The 19,272-nt window shown below is 40.2% G+C and overlaps 1 protein-coding gene across 1 annotated transcript in view; it reads left to right on the top strand.

Annotated features, from left to right (window-relative positions):
* Positions 1–19,272, top strand: part of SPATA5 (spermatogenesis associated 5) — a 140,244-nt gene that overhangs the window by 45,670 nt on the left and 75,302 nt on the right. The gene's annotated exons all lie outside the window — the stretch shown is intronic.

Consider the following 19,272-nt stretch of genomic DNA (forward strand, 5'->3'; position numbering starts at 1 on the left):
AAAGAATTATGTCTGTCCCCCACCTCCCTGAATTTTTAACAGAAACAAAATGTTTTGTGATAGACATAAGTATCTATTTCCTAGAAGAAATTTTTCCTTAAATCAAGCTCATTGAACTTGTACAACAACATTTCTGTCAAACTGCTCTTGTGGTTTCTGCTTCCGTTGTGTTTGTTTATGCAGGAGTTTGCTGGAGTTTGTTGGTTTCATTAGTTACTTCCTTTCAAAGGATTAAATATCTCCTCAGTGCCATTAGCCTGCTGCCAGCAGTACAGTTTCCAACTGTAAACACTGTGATTTCTCCTTAGATCCTGTGACTGCTCTGCTGGAGCAACAAGAACATTTCATGTCTGTAAAAGCAGGAGGGTTGTAGCACTTACTGCAGAAAACCTCCAAACACAAAACCAACCCAGCAGCCCTCTAGAAAATCCAGCTTAAAACCATCTACCACTGCTGTGTCTTCTCACAACTAAGTACAGTAGACAGGCCAGTCTGAAGGGATTTCCCTTGAGATACATTCTGTAGAGTTGCTAAAGTTCTTTATTCCACAACCTTTCATTAATTTGACAAGCTAATGAAATTTATTTTTCCTGGTTTTTCCTAGAGTTTCATATAAGTTTCTTAATTTTTTTAATGTTAACAAATTCTCCCATTTTAAGCTGTTTCTTGGATAGTATTTTGTGTTTATCTTGGAGCATTCATATGAAGTGCACACTTTTAAAGTAAGATTCATAGACACATGAAGTCTTGAGAAAAAAAAAACCAGTTGTATTTTTGCTCCAGAACACAACCTCTTTCCTTTTGAACTGAAGGAAGCCACACAGCTCATGGAATCCTGGCAAATGCTTACTTGGATCTTATGCAGTGATCTGTGTGCCTGCCATGGCAAAAAGGAGCTATCAAAGAGTAAACACAATAAAACTCATCAGTGAAAACATGTCTGTGCAAAACTGAAATTTTCAAGGTTCCACTTTTGTCATATTGATTTCACTTTTCTTTGACTGTTCCTTGGGGTCAGACTAAGCTGAATTTGAAAAAAATCTGTTTGTTTTATGTGAAGTATTGGGAGACTGGGACAGTATTTATTTCAAGTATTGGCTATATTGGGACAGTACTACCATGTGTTATGTACTTTCACAGGCACCACCCTGAGATACCAAGAACTTTTGGGTAAAGCCTTGGTTACTGGCTATCTGTCAGCAGTGCCTCTGATGCAAATCCAGACCTCTTAGCCTGGGACTGAAAGTTTTATTTGAATTCGATGAGTAAAAATTTGTCATCTTTTGTGCATCTGAATTTTGTGAGGATGGTGAACTTTTAAGCATGACCAGCACAGTTGTGGTCAGATCACAATGTACTGACTCTGTGTTCTTTCCCCAAGTCTGTCTTGACTCCAAGGAAAAGGAAAAACTTGCTGGGAAGATGCTGGTGTACTTTTTGTGACTATCTTCTGGCTTTTCAAACTGAAAAATATTTGAGGAATGCATGCTTTGGAGGTTTTACACTGTATGCTTACAAAATAATCCATTCAGCATCTTCATTTATGCAGCTGCTTCATAACTGACAAATAGGTGATGATAAATTTTCTGCAATTTGAGACCAGCACGTGGGAATATCAAACGTGTGGGGATTCCCCTGAGCCCTCTGCAGACTTGATCATCCTGCAGACACTACAGAGTGTTGCTCTCGGGTAGCAGATTGATTCTGAACAGGCTTTATAAAGTTACTTAGTGCTAAGTTTGAGTTGTTACAAATGTCTATTAATAAGGTAATTTCTCTAAGATGCCGCGGTTGCAATGAGATATTGTTCCCGCCTTAGAGCTGTGTCCACTTGGCTACTGTGCATCCAGTTTATGTGATGGTGGAAGTACCTGGGGACAGCTTCTGTTTCTCAGAAGAAAACAAAATAGCACATACTGTTTTCAGCCCTGTGTGACACAGAAGGTGAATCCCCTTGGAAGGGAAATGTCCTGGAACAAGATGTTCTGGACAGTCTTTGCCAGTGATACAGAAACAAAATTCTCTGTGTCAGTAATAATGGTAAAAGCTTCCCTTTTACTTTTCATTCTATAAGTAGAATTTATGGTAAATAATTGCAAAAATGCTTTCTGCTTTTGATAACTAACCAACTCAGGAGTGATTTTTTTCATACCTAAAATATTTTGCAGTAACTTTATAGAGCTGTTTACAATTCAGAGCTTGGCTGTGTTTTCCCATGGATCAGTAGGCCTAACAGGAGATTGCTCATCCCCATGAACCTTGAATAAAACAGTGTGAACACTGTGTGTTTGATTAGCTTGAAATTAAATGTAATTCTGAGACACACATGTGGGCAAGCTTTGCAGTGTAGTTTGACAGATTTCCTTGGAAAAAAAGCCAGACCAATTCATCAGGATTTGTTTGACCTTATTTTCTTCTTCAGTGGAACCTGTTTTCCTAGTCTTTTAGAACTGGGCTTATTTCTTGGGTGAGAAGGGTGAATTTGCTGATCATTACCTTCCTATGCAAATATATTTTTTTCCTTTTAATCAGCGTTTCCATCTCTATTAGCAAATGTGCAGGGAAGGAAGAGAGACAGTCAGATCCCCAGGGATCTTGGTGAATGTTTTAGCAGAGGAAGCAAGGTGCATGTTGCTGTGGCATCAGATATTTTTGCCTCCTGCTGGGTCAAATTTGAACGTCAAACACATTAGTTGGGAAGTGAAACACAGGGTGCTGAGTGAAGTGATGGCCTGTGGTATAGGATTTCATCCTGGTGCCCCTTACAGCTTCACTTCTCCTCATCCTGGAGTGAGGACAAGATCTATCCTCAAATACACTATTTGCATAAGAATGAGGATGTGATAGGACCAATGAGGATTAATGAGATGATGTGTTGCCAGCCTTGCTCCTCGAGTGAGTTGACTGTTCTGCTTAGGAGAACAAAATAAAACAAAACTGCAGCCTGTATTCTTCCTAGCAACTGCCAAGCATCAGGAAAGGGAATAAAAATCCCTTACCCCATGGCTGATTTGACCCTCAAAATGTTGATTACTATGTAATTATGGGACAACTCTAATTTAAAGTGACTTGTTTTGATAAAAAGAAAAAATGCATTAGAAGGCCATTTGGCAGAATCAGTGAAGAAATCATGATTTCTTGCCTGCAGCAAAAGTAAATAATCTTTCCTCTTTAGAAACATCAAAGTTCTGTCTTTCTGAAGGCTTATGGAAGAAATTCAAATATTTAGGTTTGTGGTTTTGCAGGTTAAGAGGAATAGGAAAGAATTTTGCATATATATCCATTATTGTCTGGAAATGTGTATGTTCTGTTAAAAAGCAGGTGATGCTACAAGCATATTTAGCAGTTGGAGGCAGTGGCACAAACTTAACTCTCTGCCACATATTTCCCTATTTACATGTTTGATTCTTTGAGATTCCCATTGGTCAGATCCATCTGACTAAATGTGCTTCTTATGTTAGAGCTTTGACTCAGTAGGATTTCAGTTTTCCCAAATACAGGGCAGAACTGTAGTTACAAGCCCCACAGTCCATCAGTCATGTACGTTTCCCTCTGTGACACCCTCCAGCCCCCCATTTGATCAAAGATGGTGAAATACTGGAGGTTAGAAGGGACCCCTGGGGGTCTCCTGGTCCAGCCTCCTGCTGAGGCAGTTTGGTAAGGTTGGCTACTCCAGGAGAGTTTTGAGTTTCTCCAAGGATGGAGATTTCACAGCCTCTGGACACTTGTTGCACTGTTTTACCACCCTCACCAGGAGGATATTTCTCCTTAAATCTAGCAGTCTAGCTTGCTGTAACTTGTGCCTGCCCTGTACCTCTGAAAAGTGCCTGGCTCTGTCTTCTCAGCAAACCATCCCACCACTCCCTGCTGCTTTAGGTATGGGAACACAGAGAGAGAGTTGTACCTGGAACTGTGAAGGAGAGCTTTGATTATTTAGTTTTCTTTCTGTCCCAAGTACTCAGGTGGGAAGCTCCCTAACTAAGGTGTGCCTGAAAGAAGGTCCCAGGTCCCACCTGCTTCAGGGCTCTGGAGGAGGGAATGTGAATATCCAGTTTTTTGTTTTAAATGCAGTTGCATTTCTCTCAGCTGCAGTCCATGTCTCTCAACACTGCTGAAACACTAATTATTATTTTTTTACTTTAAATGTTGTAGTGCCTCTCTGCTTGTCAAAGGGCACTCGTATTCTTGTAAAACCCTGGGCTTAAAAATAAGGAGTGAGATTTTGTTGGGTCTCCTTTCCAGTCAGCCAGGACTTTGAGTGCTTAAATCATTTTGCTTGGGTACAAGTATGGTTCTTTGAAATAACAGAAGATGTGGGATTTCTTTGAAGACAAGATTGCTCTGAAGCATATAATAAATTTTCAGAAAATAAAGCTTTAGGGAAAATATATCTCAAACTACATGCCATTGGAAAGAGGATCTGATGTTCTAAAATTGTTATGCAATCTTAGCATCATCACATTTTCCATCACTTGGTTTTCTCTGGAATGTGTTTGGGTTTTTATCCTTAATCTTGTTTAAATGGCAGTTCTGTCTGGAGCAGAGAGGTGCTCTGGAAAGTAGCTGTTTCTCAAAGGTCTAATTTTGTCATTATTAATATCAGTTGCTTACACTTCAGGCTGATTAAGAGAGTCAATAAAAAAGAGCAAAAAAGGGAGTAAAATGATTTAGAATTTGGCACACATTCTTTTCACCTGCCAAGCTGAAATGACTAAATAGACTCAGCTGATGAGCACTTCTGTTTACTGGCCAGGACCTCCAAGTTGATGATTTGATGTTGGATTGTGTAGTGAACCCATAGTCCCCAGAGAGCCAGGGCACTCAGTTGGAGTGTAGAGGTAGTGTCTGTCTTCTTTTATTAGGAATGAAGTTTCTCTTTAAGTCAAGAACTAGGTTTTAAGATTCACCTGAATCTCTCTCTTTCCCTTCCCCCTCCTCCTTCCTCACTGACGAAAACTTTGTTTTCTTATGAGTACAGCAAATAAAATATTTCCAGGTGTGCACAAGTGATTTTTGTTTCCAACTATTCGATTGTCAGAGTGTGGAGGGCTGAGCAGTAAATCAGCCTTAAGGCTGCTGTGGTTTTTAAAAACAAAATCTTAGTGGTGACAGCTGAAGAGCACAGTGACTTTTTCACTCAAGATTTATTACTTGCCTGAAAAGAAGGATTGGAGAGAAAACTTGCTGGGCTGCATATTTTCTCCCTTAGTAGATATACTATAGGGCCAGGATAAGTTGGCTTTATTTTGTCCATGAAAATATCTATCCAAACAATATATATAAAAATATAATAGTTTTACTTCAAATTGAACAGAAAAAATACACCTGCTTTTATTCCTTATAGTGTCAAGTATTCCTTACATCAACTCAGTCATGTATTTTAACATCACTAATACTTTCATAAACTCGTTGGCAACACATGCCAGAAAATTTACATGAATAAGCATATTTAACTCATTTGGATGGGAAAGTGAAGGCCAAGAGCCACAGTTGGTTCTTACTGATACCTCCAAAGCTCTCAAAGTCCAAGTGAAGAGTGCAGCGTGTTAAAAAGCCTCCAGGTTGTCAAGCAAGTGGGAAGTTCAGAAGACTGTGGGATTCCTGCTGGTTGTGTTAATGCATCTCCCAGTGCAGTGTGCTTGTAACTGTGATACCAAGTGTAGGGTTTATTTTGGTTCGGGTTTTTTTAACAGTAACACAGAAATGACTCTGTATTTGTAACACAGCATGGGAACATACATGGATAAAATGAATCCTGCATCTAAAAATGAGGTGCATTTGAGCAGTACTTATAGACTGGGTATAAATTCCTAAGTGTTGAGTTATGTCAGCTCTATTATTCAGTGGATTTAGTGACAAAGCATGAAACTTTATCTAGAGAAGTAACACTAATTTTGTGACTGAGATTCCTGTACGTGTACAGCAAGTTGTAACTGCTAAAACTTATGTGTGTGCTTAGAAAGGTTTGGGCTTTCACTTCCTACTTGAATTACTTTAGAACAGTCTGCGTGATGATAGCCTCCTCCTTCTAATTCCTTTCAATTCAGTCTTCCCAATTTGTGTCAGTACTTGGGTTATGAGGGAGGGCTAGAGCTGAGCAGCTCTCCAGAGAGCTGTGGCTTGGCTCTGTCCCTGTGGCAGCATCCCTGGGAGCTGTCAGGGCCTTGGTGGCTTGTAACTGGGGAGACTGGCAGACAAACACAGCACACTTCACAGTCAGTGTGTTGGATGTTAGGAGTCTTATTAAATATAATAACTTTGTTAGGGCAGTGATAAGAATAAAGGAAGACATTTCTAAAAAGTCTTGGTTTTTAAATATTTATGGGAGTGACTCTGTAAAGGATGTTAGTGTAGTGCTGTGAGCTACAGAAGCTGGAGCAACAGCCACGATTATGGGACTTGGGCTGTAGCCATGGACACATCTTGCTTTGCAGTTGGTCTTCTGCCCAGCTTTCCTCTTTGTGGATGCAACAGAACGTTTGTATTTTTTTGTGTGTGCTGGATTAAATACCAACAGAGAGAGCGTTGAGCACCCATGAGTTAAGCACTGCCATAGAAGATACTGTGTGCACAGGCTGAATTCTTTTTATGTATGTGCATCATAATGCAATCTGAAGTTAATTAATGTGTTATTAATCATTGTGCATGATTGATTATATTGTATTTAGAAAATTATTTTTGCAAGTCATTACAATCACCTCTATTTCTTGTGGAATCAGCTCTGGTGTCCTCTTTGTCCTCCTCCAGCTTGACTACATTCAGGGGACTCTGATAAGGGGAGAGGTCATTTTCCTGCTGTGATTTTGGGAGCCTGTGTCCAGCATGGCTTTCAGACTCTTTGGCCTTGGTAGGATCAATATTTGAGTGGTCAAAACTTGGAAAATATATCTGCAAAACGTCAAGAAACCTCACAAAGCTTTTTGAAATTAAAATGTTTCGAGTTCTTCCAATGTGTTCAGGTCTCAGGACCTCCCTACAGAGGTTTGGGGGAAATAATGTTATTTTTATTCTTTAAAAAAAAATAGTAAATAAAGTGACATTTTTCCTGGTCTCCTTCTCATGCAACAGCTGAAATGTTTTGACTGGAACATTGCAAAACAAATCAGTGGAAGGCAGCCAGCCAGCTTCCAAAGGACAAGAAGGTCAAAACTCAGAGTAGTGTAAGCTACTTAAGGCATGATCTTATAATGTAAAATGTTGAGTGACTTCTGTATTGTGTTGGCACTCATCTGTCCCCTAGTCATAGGGTGGAAGCTGTTTCAGTAAATCACAGCAAAATGGAAAGCCCAGCATTACACATGTCACTGGTATCATAGTGGAGTGCAGCTTGGAGGGGTGAGGTGGCTGGTGTGCAGTTCCAGTGCTTGGTTGCACACTTTTAAGGTGGTTTCCTTTCCAGTGTTAGGCTGCCCTTCCCTGCACCTTTTCCAGATCTGTTACATCCACCTGAGAGAAAGGGTCCAGGACTGCAGGCAGTCTCCAGGGTGTGGGTGGGACATGGATTTGTATGGGTGCAACATGGATCTGTATGGGTGCATAGTGATGCTTTCTGTTTTGGTCTTCGCTTTTTTCCTAGGAATTCTGAATTTTAGCACTTTATTTGCTTCATTGACCACTTCCAAGAACTGTTTTCATCACTCTCTATTAAAACTAGAAGTGTTAATGATTCATCTTGGAGCCCATCCATTTACATATGAAGGAAGGATTCATTTTCCCATGTTCATTGTTTTGCACTTACTTACACTGAAGATTAGCTGTTTGCTAAGTCCTCTTAGAATCTTGGACAGTTCTTTAATCTCAGTCTTCATTCTTGTTGCTTTGAATAACAGTGTCATCAGAAATTATGGCTCCTGTATAATATAATTTCTTTGGTATTAGACCTCATAAAGGAGATGCAAATATTTAGATTAGGTGAAGAGGTCTGTATTGTGTTGCAATAGAGAGGTAACACAGGAAAGGCCTTTGCCCTGCCAGCACATGCTGTAATCTGCAGATAAATCCTTACAAGCACAGTTGGACTTTTACTAGAAATAGAGAATTGAGAGACAAAGCATCACACAATATAATGAGCATAAGAGGATCTTATGTAGAAGCAAAAAAATATTTTAAAAATATTGTTAAAGAGAAAAATAATTCTAAAAGAAGGCTGTCTCCATGCCACAGGGCACCTTGTCATTGTGTGAAAAGAACATCTATTTATAAAGAGGAAAATTGAACAGGCAGTCACTGAGAGTAACTAGCTGGTATGGAAAAAAACCAGTCTGAAAGGAGGACCATTTCTTTGCAGGATGAGACAGTGCATGGTGGAAAATGTTGAATTGCAAGCCAGCCTAAGGGAGAACATGTGGCTGACAATGATACAGCAAATGGAGGTTATCATAGAGTTGGGCCTTGCAGACACAGTATTCTTACAACTGCAGATAGCTTCACCATTTCAGAAGTTGTTTTTCTTAGTAGTGAATATTTTCTGCAGAAGTCACTGAGCAACAGGAGGCAGACTTAGCCAGTTTGCAAGGCAAGTCTTACTCCATTACTTAGCAGCAAATCGTGAGATGGGTAAGCTAGAACACACACCAGGGTCAACATATGGGGTGTATGTAACTGGCAAGCACACACCTTGGAACATGTTATTCCACTTATAAAATGACCATTTACTTTAGTCTTATTGAGGAATGCAAGTGTTCTGTGCTAGGCCATAAAATTATTTTTTTATTAAAAAGAATCGTAACACCATTCGTTCATCTATTTAATGCTGGAGTGTTGTAAAGTCTTTAAATACATGCTTTGGTGCTTAGTACTTTTTTCATCTCAAATCTGAACTTCTCTGTCTTCCTGCACTGAAATGCCATTTGAGTGAGTGTGAGGAAACATAACTGTCTTTGTCGTAGATTTTCCCACTGATTCCTATTCCTTGTGCTCTCTGAACTTCCCTTCCTCTGCTAGGAAACAATGCATTTTGCAGAGGAGCTAGAATGCAAACATGATTCTTAAACCAGAAAGATTGGGTGCAGACGACATCACTCTTAAAGTATCATTTGGTTCTGTGCCACAGAAATAAGATAAACTAAGTTTTTTAAGTGAAAGGTATGTCTTAGGTAGGTTCAGCAGTGCTGAATCTACTATCTAAGCAGTGCTTAGATAATTCATTTTTATTGTTTGGGAAACAAATAGCGGTTTGGTTTTCTTCTTGCTCATGTGTGCATTTTGCTAGCAGAACACAGCCTCAGCACACTAACAGGGAGTTATTCCATGGTACTGCTTCAGTGGTCTGCCAGCTCTCCAGGAAAAGTGTTGTCAAGGGATGGAGGGGTGCAAAGCAGAAACAGGTTGTGCTTCTTGTTGTGGTTACAGTGAGTGTGGTGCCTATAGAAGAATGGCATCTTCTTATTGAAGACTTTTATATCCTTTGTGAAGTCTGACCAAGAGTGCTTGTCATGGTGATGGGAACAAAGTAAAAGAGCTGCAGTTTCTGTAGGCACCGTGATTGAGGCATTGGGTGTTGTTCCCTTGTTTCTTTTTGAGAAAATTACTGATTATTGCTGATTAGCATTCACTGAGGACACAGTTCTTCCTTCTTCTCTGACTGCAACCTGTCTGTGTCTGAAGAGATACCAGAATTGTGACTGAAATGGAAGTCTTGTCTGTCCTGTTTTGGGTTACTTTTGGTTTTTGAGCAGAACAAGAAAAAGAAAGATGCCACCACTGAAGGTCCTGGGTCATTTGAAGGATTTGTACAAGGTTGTTTATAGGTTCTGTAGAAAATAGGTATCTGGTTTTTGTGCATGTGAAAATAGAGTATGTTTTACAGAAGATACCACATCAGAAATAAAGAAACTCTTTAAGCAGGCACATTTCCACAATAAAGGCCCATTTTGAGGTGGTTTTCCAGCAAGGCTGTGAAACAAGACAAACAGTACCAGAATTTGTGTCCCTGGCATCCCACCTGGGGTTCTGTGCTCCTGAAAAAATCCATTATTCAAATGGCAGGTCCTGAAAATGTGTTTGGTTTCTTCTGTGTGTAGCTGTGTGTGTGTTTATGTGTTTCATCTGGATACAGTGAAGCAAAGGGTTTACATAACATCGAGTATTTTTGTGAAATACAGCCTTTATTGCTATTACTGCTTTAATAGTTGCTTGAGCTCTGTTTCTCTGTACTACAAGGAGTAGCTGTTCCACCTGTTACTCTGTTTCTTAGTGATTTTGTGTTACATGGCTTTGTTTCAGTTGTCATCTTATTTGTGCACACAGAATTATAACATTTTCTGTGTTTATCTGAAAATTAGAAAAGGAGGCTAAATCCCAGGGTATTTTGTCTGATTTAATTGCCTGAAACAAATACCTGTTACCAGTAATTCTCTTACAATTTTGTTACTAAAAACTGAAAGAAAACATAATGACTATTTTGAAAGCTTTGTGCACGTGTTTGTAAATGAGTCTTCAGGTTCCCAAAGCGTGGGATCAGCAGATGGCAGTCAAACCAAAGTTCAATCTTAGCTTGCAGGAAGATTTCCAAATACTGTGGCTGTAGGAGAAAGTGGGGAGAGAGCTGGAGTGACTGACTTGTGTCAGCAGACGTGTTCTCACACATTTGTAAACAGATACAGGTCTGTCAGGCCTTAGAAGCAGGAGCTTTGATTTGTGCTCACCTAGGATTTTCATGTGGTTTTTGTTTCAGGTCTTTGTACTTGAGAAGCTCATGAATTTTTTTGACTGCATGTGCAGATGTTTTCAATGGAATAAACCAGTGATTAGGTTGTCTAGAAATCTCTCTATTTAAAAATATTTTCTTATTCAACATGTAAGGAAAGGGTTTGCTTTTATGCAAATGGGGCAATGTGGGCTTTATTAATCAGCTTATTTTTTTAATTGAAAAAAAGTTTTTGTAATTCATGGCTTCTAATGCTTTTAAGAAACATTTTAAAGAAAAAACAAAATTGACTTAATCATGCAGTTTTGTAGGATACCAGCCAAATGGCTGAAGCAGTGTCAGTATATTGTGGTATTTTTATTTACATCCTGTTCTAAGTAGCCGTGCCACTTGGATACCAGTATAGATGCACTTCAGTACTTTATGGAGCAGTTTCCAAAAGATGTATCTTCCGTATTACGTAGTTGTTACAGGGCTAGTGAAAGCATGAGAACTGAAAGGAGTTGCAAAGTATCACTAAACATCTATTGTATGATTGTTTTATTCTAGTTTAGTGGTTTTCTCTTTTTTTGTCTCTCCAACATGTCGTAAAACTTCAACCCTTGCTTTTTTCATGATTTTTTTTCTTCTCATTTATGTTGCCAATTCTGTTGTGTTCTGTCTGCCATCAGGAGGGGAGGGGGGAAAAAACCCAAAGTAAAACAAGCCAGTGGAACATCTGTGTGGTGAAAATACTCAAAGGTTTTATTGTGAGGCAGTATTTTCAGTTCACACTTCACATCTTCCTTTCCCTAAAGGGGTTAACTCTGCTTATTAATTGAAGAGCACAGTTTATACTAAGCATTCTTTAACATATACTGGTGGTATTACTGTACTTCCTGTTTTGTATTCACAATAATAGGTTTCTGAAGAGTTGCCTTTGTGTAAATACCTCACTGACATTTTAGGCAAGTATATTCATGTCTTGGGGTAAGCACGAGAGAGTAATGTGTTGGAACACTGCTAAAGAAGGAAATCTCTTTGTGTTTCATAAATGATACCCCTAAAGCCTTTTAAGAATATATGCTTTTAAGTGACAGCTATGCATTTGTTTTGTTTCTTTGCTTTTTGTTATTCTGGCTTGAATTGGCTTTCATAAAGGGAAAACTGTAGTTCCAGCAAGGAATCCTCCCTTCAACGGTAAGGCTTTGCTGGTAAGCCTGAAATGCTGTCATATGGAAAAGCAAATCTGCAGAATGTGCCTGTGTTAGAAGGAATTGAAGGCTTCAGAATAAACCTGAACTGTTGATGCAAGTACTAAATTCCTTGTGTATCTATTAGTCCCATTTAAAGTTACTGCACAGGAAGGGTTTTTGCCAGTGTACCAGTGTCTGCCTGGGGTTCCCCATGCAATCCTTTGGCAACAGTGAGGATCTGTAAGTGACACCCCAAATATACTGTGTGTTTAATCCTGAAATCATCTTTGTCCTGTTTTATAATCTGAGAGGAAAAAAAATGTGGGGAATTTTCTTTTAAGATACCCTTGTTTCCTGCCTCCTCTTTAATCTCCATACAATATATGTGTCCTAGAGAAATGTCAGCTGGCAGAAGACTGGCAGTAGCAATGTTGCAGGTCCTGAACAGAAAAGAAATGTAATTGTTGTACTTTTGTGCAAGGCAACACAAACTAGACACAAGCTTGAATTACCAGAAATTTAAGTAATGTGGCAATAATTCTTCCCTGTGCACTGATTTCAGTTTGCCTGTCTGAAATCCTGCTTGTGTCTCATCTGCTCACAGAGTCTGTACAGTTGTGACCATGCTGGTGTAGCTGAATGTCCCCCAAGAGCTGTGTTTTTCTTGCTAAGCTGGCAGAGGGCTCTGGGGAAGGGGCAACAAAGTCTTAACAGGAGATTTTCTGCTGATGTAGCTGTATCTTCTCTCTGAATCCCGTGAGATGAGCAAAACCAAACAGATTCAAACAAAAAAAAGATTCAAACCTAGAGGAGGGGAGATTTAGGTTGGATGTTAGGAAGAAGTTCTTCCCATGAGGGTGGTGAGACCCTGGCACAGGTTGCCCAGAGAGGTGGTGGAAGCCCCATCCATCCCTGGGAGTTTTTAAGGCCAGGCTGGATGGGGCTTGGAGCAACCTGGGCTGGTGGGAGGTGTCCCTGCCCATGGCAGGGGGGTTGGAACTGGGTGAGCTTCTAGGTACCTTCCAACCCTGACAATTCTATGATTAAAAAAGAAGAATCCTCAAGGCCTCTATTCTTTCTCATTCTTTGACTGCTGTGATATCAAAACCTATAGAAGTATTCTGGTCTTGCTCTTTGTTTTTGGCTGATCTGTTTCTTTAAGTTTTCATGACAATGGTGTAGCTGATTCTGAGAATTTGGAAAAAAAAAAGCAAAAAAAAGGAGGGAATAATTTGTCAAGATTAAATCAAGTCTCTGAAAAACTCCAGGCTCTTTTTTGAGCATTGGTGGTGATCCAAGCAGGAGAATTGCTTTCCCTGGGAGGATTTACCTAGATTTGGCTACGGAAAATACATTTGCTCAGCAAATTTAATCAGCTTATCACAGAATTCTGCAAACATCTTCTCTCTGTTTTGGGTAGTCTGGACAACATAATGCTTTCTGTATTTTAGCTGCAGTCTTGTCTTCCATGATGTCTTTTTTTTTTTGTGAAGCACAAAGCTAAACTTTGGGTTGAGGAGAGGGAAGAGGTGAGAATTCAGAAGCTCCCTCAGTGGTCTTTGGGGTAAAAAAAAGGGCAAAAGTATGCAAAACCAGAAAAAGCACATGTACTTGTCTGGAGCAAATGTTAATTCTTTGCATTTTATGTCATCACAGGCAGAAGGCAAGAAAGGAGCACTCACCCTCTTTGCCAGTGACATGACTGAGATGTTGCTTGTGGTCATATTAGATACTTGTGGAGAAGCAAAGGTCTAATTGTAACTCTACCAGAGCTCTTAAATAGTATCCATTTAGTCACCCAGACTTTCAGAGAAGTCTGTGTTTGGTTGTGATGCTGGTAACCACTGGACCACATTGCTCCTCTGGGGCCAGAAAAGGAAGGCAAGTCTTTAAAGAAATAATTTCCCTGCTGCCTTGCAAATAGCAGTGTAATCCACAGGCTCTGTATCTGTGGTGGGGCTTTGGAGTGCCTGGTTTGTGTGCAGAATAACACCCTCCTGCTACCACAAGTTCTCCTCTGCATCCAGATGGAAAGTGTCTGGTCTGTGGATTGGCTGTGTCTGTCCGTGTGTGCAGGAAGGCTGCTGGCAGCCTGGTGATGCACCAGGTCTGTAGTCTGGGCCCTGGACAGAAAAAACTGTCCTTGCCCACCACAGGAGGTGAGGCCCCTGAGCTGCATTTTGCCAGCAGTGAGCCATGTGGTACTCTCTGTGTTTCCTTGCAGATAGCTCTGATTTTATGCTTAAAAAAACCAATTAAAATAGTGAAAATCTAATAGAAGACACTTTAAGGTTATAAAGTGCAAGTTTAGCAGACCTGCATGGGCAGCTGCAACCTCATTTTGTCCTCCTTTGTGTGCATGTTGTAGGGTCCTGCCAGAGGTTTCATGAGCACACAGTGTTAGGTTTGAGGGATTGCTTAGGGATGGCTCAGTGCTGGTGAAAGTATCTGCTCTGAGTGCAGCAACAATCAAAAAAAACCCCAAAGCATTAAAATATATGCTGAGCACTATAGGGATGATATAAAAATAGTTTGTTATTATGTTCTTGAACGTAACAGCATGGCCAGTGCTGATCCAGCACTGTGGAGGAGGTTCAGAGATGAGCAATCTCTGGTTCTGGGAGTACAACAACTTCCAGATAAGGGAACATGTCTTTTATTGTTAGGGTTTTCATCTGGGCTGAATGTGAGTGAGAAGAAGGCTCAAACAAACACAATAGTGAATGCGAAAGAGAAAATATCTATTTGTATTCCTTGTAACTTGAAGAACATAAGTATGTTGAGTAGATAGGTGCTAACTGGTGGCTAGTGAAAGATCTGCATCTTAAAATGTATCAGAAAAGAGAACCAGTGTATGCCTGTCACCTCATGCAGTGTCACAGAGGTGAGCATCTTATTCAGATTCCACAGTGGATTTTCTATTTATTTGGGTAATAACTCTCCCGATTTTCAGAACAAATATTACATAAATGTCTTTTGTCATGCCTATGTATTGAAACGAATTGAAGTCCTTAGCATTGTTGACATTAGTCACCCTGTGTGTTTTGGAACTTGGAGGCTCCTCAAGGAGCACGGAAAGCAGCTTTTGATACAGACAGCAGCAAAGGTGTCTTCTGCATTCTGGTAACTCTTCCTTTGGTGTGACAGATCCTTCTTTGTTGGCTGCAGTAAATGTGTGCTAAGTTACCCATCCAGATTGCAGCAGCAGCCTTGCTGTCCCTTCTACCACTGCCCAGAGGCTGAAAGGCAAAACGTCCTTGTGCATACAGAGTGTGAAGTAATGCAGGTTCTTGTCATCAAATGAGTCCTGGTGCTCCCAGGTCCCTAAGTAAAGGCTCAGCTCAGAGGATGGGCAGTACACAGGTAATGTTCTTAGCTGATAACACCCTTTTTGTAAGTGTGAAATGAGGTGTTAAAATAAACAGCTACTTTGTTGGTATAATAATGGCTGCTTATCCTTTCTTTAGAGCAGTTTCTTGCTTTATGCAATTTTTTATGGGGGAATATGTTGTTGCAAGTGTTTTTATTATTATTTAATTTTTATTGCTGCTTTTACCATGTTGGGTGCAGAAGAATTGCAAATCTTTCATAGTCTGATCTAGCTGACCTAGCACATGGGATTGATTAATAAATATGCTAAATAATATATATTATTTCACTCTCAGTTAATTGTGGTCAAGGTAGGTTTTCTTTTGCACTGCAACTTCTCACAGAAATTGAAATAATACTATATTAGCATTTTTTAAAAATCCTTTCCTTTTTTTGTTGTTGATTTTTTGCTTCACTAAATGTCAGAGATGTCCAAAAAGAAAATTATTTTCTCCTGTTTTAAGTATTTAAGAGTATTTAAGCTACGCCACACAAAACGAGTCATGTAATGCCGCTTTTGTATAATATTTTGAAACCACTTTGCTGAAGAAAAACGTATTGGATGTTTCTGTACTTCTGGGTTAACAGTAAAATACACTCCTCCCTGAGCTTATGAGACAGGACAGTATTTAACTAAGATGCAGTAAGAACTAAAACTAAAATACCGTTTTCTGCTTATCAGATTGCTGGACTAAGAAGGGTCTGATGCTTTGCAACCTTGCCAGCCTAGGAAAAAACAAACCAGAAAGCCAAGTTCTTTTGTGAAATACTCAGGATGTGCAGCAAAGTCTCTCAAGGTTGCCTGTGGTGAATTACAAGTTGCTGGTCCCTCAGTTGAAATCCCTGGCCCAGTGCAATTTGTGGTGTTCTGTGCCCTGCAAGGAAGAGGGGAAGTGTCTGTGCAGCAGGGAGGCAGAACAGGGGTTGTGCTCTTATTTGAGCAGCTATCTGGAATGGCAGATGAGATTTTTGAGGAGGGCAGCTATCAGGGAACATGCAGGGAATGCCCATCGCTTCCTCTTGAGGTCAGACACGTGGCTCTGGAAGGCTTGCTTGCAAGTGACAGTAGTAGCCAAATCTGAATAATTGAATTCTTCATTTTTTGGTAAATAACTGAATTTTTACTTTAGTTGTGAGATTCTCCTGTCCCTCCTTACCTCAGCTGTTTCATTTTAGTGTGTCAAGGAAAAGAAGAGAGACTAGCAGTAGTCAGGGAGAGCCTCATGCCTGTGGAGCAGATTACCTCTGGGACATACAGCTGAAATGTTTGAAACGCCTTTGAGTTTGGCAGCTTTCCGTTTGCTTTCCCTTTTCCTTCCTTTTTTAGTCCTCCAGTAATAGCTCCCTTGTTCTAAAGAACAAAACTAGTGCTTAGTGGTCATTCAGAAAGATTCATTAAACCCAGAAACAGAGTAATTGTAAACAGGCACCCCCTTCCTATCATTCCCTCCTTTCATTCTAGCCCAGGGCACAGCAGCTTTGTGTTGTCTGGCTCCAGACAATTTTGGGGAGAAAAAAAGCAGTGTTCCTCTTCTTAGGGTGTGGAGAAATGAGTCTGTACTTAGTCTGAGGGCTGCATTAGTTGAACTGTAATACTGGTACCAGAATTAACTTGTTTTGAATTTTCTTGGGTATCCTCTCATAGCCCAGTATTTTGCCAGGGAGATGTCAGTGGAATTGCTGTGAGAGGATCTCACTGAAAGGTTCAGGTGCAAAAGCTGTCAAGGCCCAATTGCAGCACTGTTATTCCCATTGTGACTGGGTAGTGTAACCCCTTAAAATAGCTGCAATTAGAAACAACCTAAATCCATCTAATTATTCATGGTTGTTATGCAGGTGATTGGGAGGAAAGTAAAAAGGATGATGATGATGATGATGAAATTTTGGTTAGGATCTCTCTCCCGTTTTGAAGTTTAAGAAGTTTGAGAATTTGACTTGTGTTTAGTCTTATCAGAATTTTAAAGTTTCTATTAAGAGAGTAAAATGTGCATTTTAAAAAGCCCAGTTACGCGTTCTTGATACAAGTGATACTGCAGTAACCAAAGGCTTGGGGTTTTCTTGTCACAGAAAGTGCCCGTGCTTTCAGATATGAAGACACCCATGGCACATCTCATCTTCCTGTATTTGGGATCCCTGGCTTTAATTTTGATTCCCACTGCTGATGTTTTGCAGAATAGCTTCTGTAGTGTGTAAATACACAGGTTCCAGTAAAGAGGGAAAGATAGGTCAAGGTCTCACTTAGAGGAGCAATGTGAGACCTTCAAGAAGAAAAAAAGCTCAGGGTAAATTATACCAATGCAGTTACTTTTGAAGTGGTAAGTGCTGTAGTTTTACCAAAGTTGCTCTTCCTTACCTTTGTTCTGTCATTACCTAAGAAGAGATTGTTGTTTGATAAACAATGTGCAGCATTGGATGCCAGATGAAAGCATAGCCAGGAGATTAGATTGCATTATCAAGGGAGAGAGGAAGGAAGATGCATTGAGAACAGGTCTGTTACAAGTTACCAGGTAATTATCAAACTCCGTAATTATAGAGGGGTAGCCTCTCCTTTCTAATGTCTGTTTTAAGTGTTAGTTGTGATTAAAAGTAGATAATCTGTGTGGGAGGAGTGGTGAAAGAGGAGAGTGTTTTGGTTTTGCTCCATCCAGATTGTCGTTGAGACGAAGTTGTAAAAGTGCAAGAGAAAAAAACAAACAAACAAACAAAACGAGGGTAGATTTATATTAGATATTAGGACAAAATTCTTTATTATGTGGGTGGTGAGACACTGGCACAGGTTGCCCAGAGGAATTGTGGCTTCACTCTCTCTGGAAGTGTTCAAGGCCAGGATGGATGGGGCTTGGAGCAACCTGGTCTAGTGGGAACTAGTTGGAACTAGATGATCTTTAAGGTCCCTTTCCAGCCCAAGCCATTCTGTGACTCTATGAAGTGCTTCTACTTGATACATTAAACAAGGTGCTTAACAGCATTAATTAGCTTAATCTCATGACTACAGCAATATGTTCCTGTATGCATTAAAAGTATGGATTGGCAGGCAGGGAGTTATCAGGCAGTGTGACTTTCCTGCCTCTGAGCTAGGAGTTGCTGCTGAGATGAAGTGATGGAATTATTCACTAATTCTTCTCTTGTGCCAAAGCAAGCATCGTAATTTGAGTCACGAAGGTGTTTTAGCTGAACTGATTTTACTTGGGATTAATTGTAGTGGGTTAGGACTGACAAGGTCAATCACAGTGCTTTAGAGGAAGGGGAGGAACTTGCCTGAGACTCCAACAGCTTTTCATTGTCTGTCTGGGCTTTTATCAGGTAATTAAGACCTGGACCTGTGGCTGGCACCTGTTGTTTGAGTATTACAGCCTGTGAGAAGTGTTCCTGGGCTCTGCACAGGGATGTTCTGTTGTTCTCATTGTCCCTTTTTTTTTTTTTCTTTCTTTCTTTTTTTCTTGATGAGTGAGGGGGGCAGTATTCTTTATACAAATTTAATTGACCTTCTGAAAATGGTAAAGTAGCAACCCTGAGAAGTTAAGCCTTTTCTTCAGATCTTTGCCTTCCCCAAAAGAACTCTGCTACTGAGTCAGTCTTAAAATTAATTTGTGGAGATTGCTCCCTGAATTGTTCAGGATACCTTCTGGGTTTCAAACATATGGGAAGGTTTGTCTTTATAGTCCCCTGTATTTAAGCTCTTGTTCTGGCAGAGGGCTACTTCTTTTATTTTATATATGCTTTGTCCTACTAAAGTTGCCTTCACCAGTAGCGGAATTTAAACTGGAAAATACTGGAAGTGCTTATGTGTAGAGTGTTCAATTCAGGATCCAGGTCTAGGATCTGAGCAGTTGTTTTTCAGTGGAAGTGCAGATTTTACCTGGGATCAGAATTAGGCCCTACAATGGGAGTTCAGGTGAAGGATGGGATCTTCAGGCAGACAACACTGTAGCTGATCCCTTTGTTGGCTGTCTAAGTAAAGAGTCTCAGAGCTGGTTGAGGGTAAGGGTGGTGTGAATGAACAACCATTCCTACCAGCTGAGGAGCTGGGTACCAGCATGTCCAACCAAACAGCCTTGAGGTGATTGTTACAGCTTTAGA

Source organism: Calypte anna, chromosome 4B (genome assembly GCF_003957555.1).
Source record: "Calypte anna isolate BGI_N300 chromosome 4B, bCalAnn1_v1.p, whole genome shotgun sequence".
Taxonomy (NCBI): Eukaryota; Metazoa; Chordata; class Aves; order Apodiformes; family Trochilidae; genus Calypte; species Calypte anna.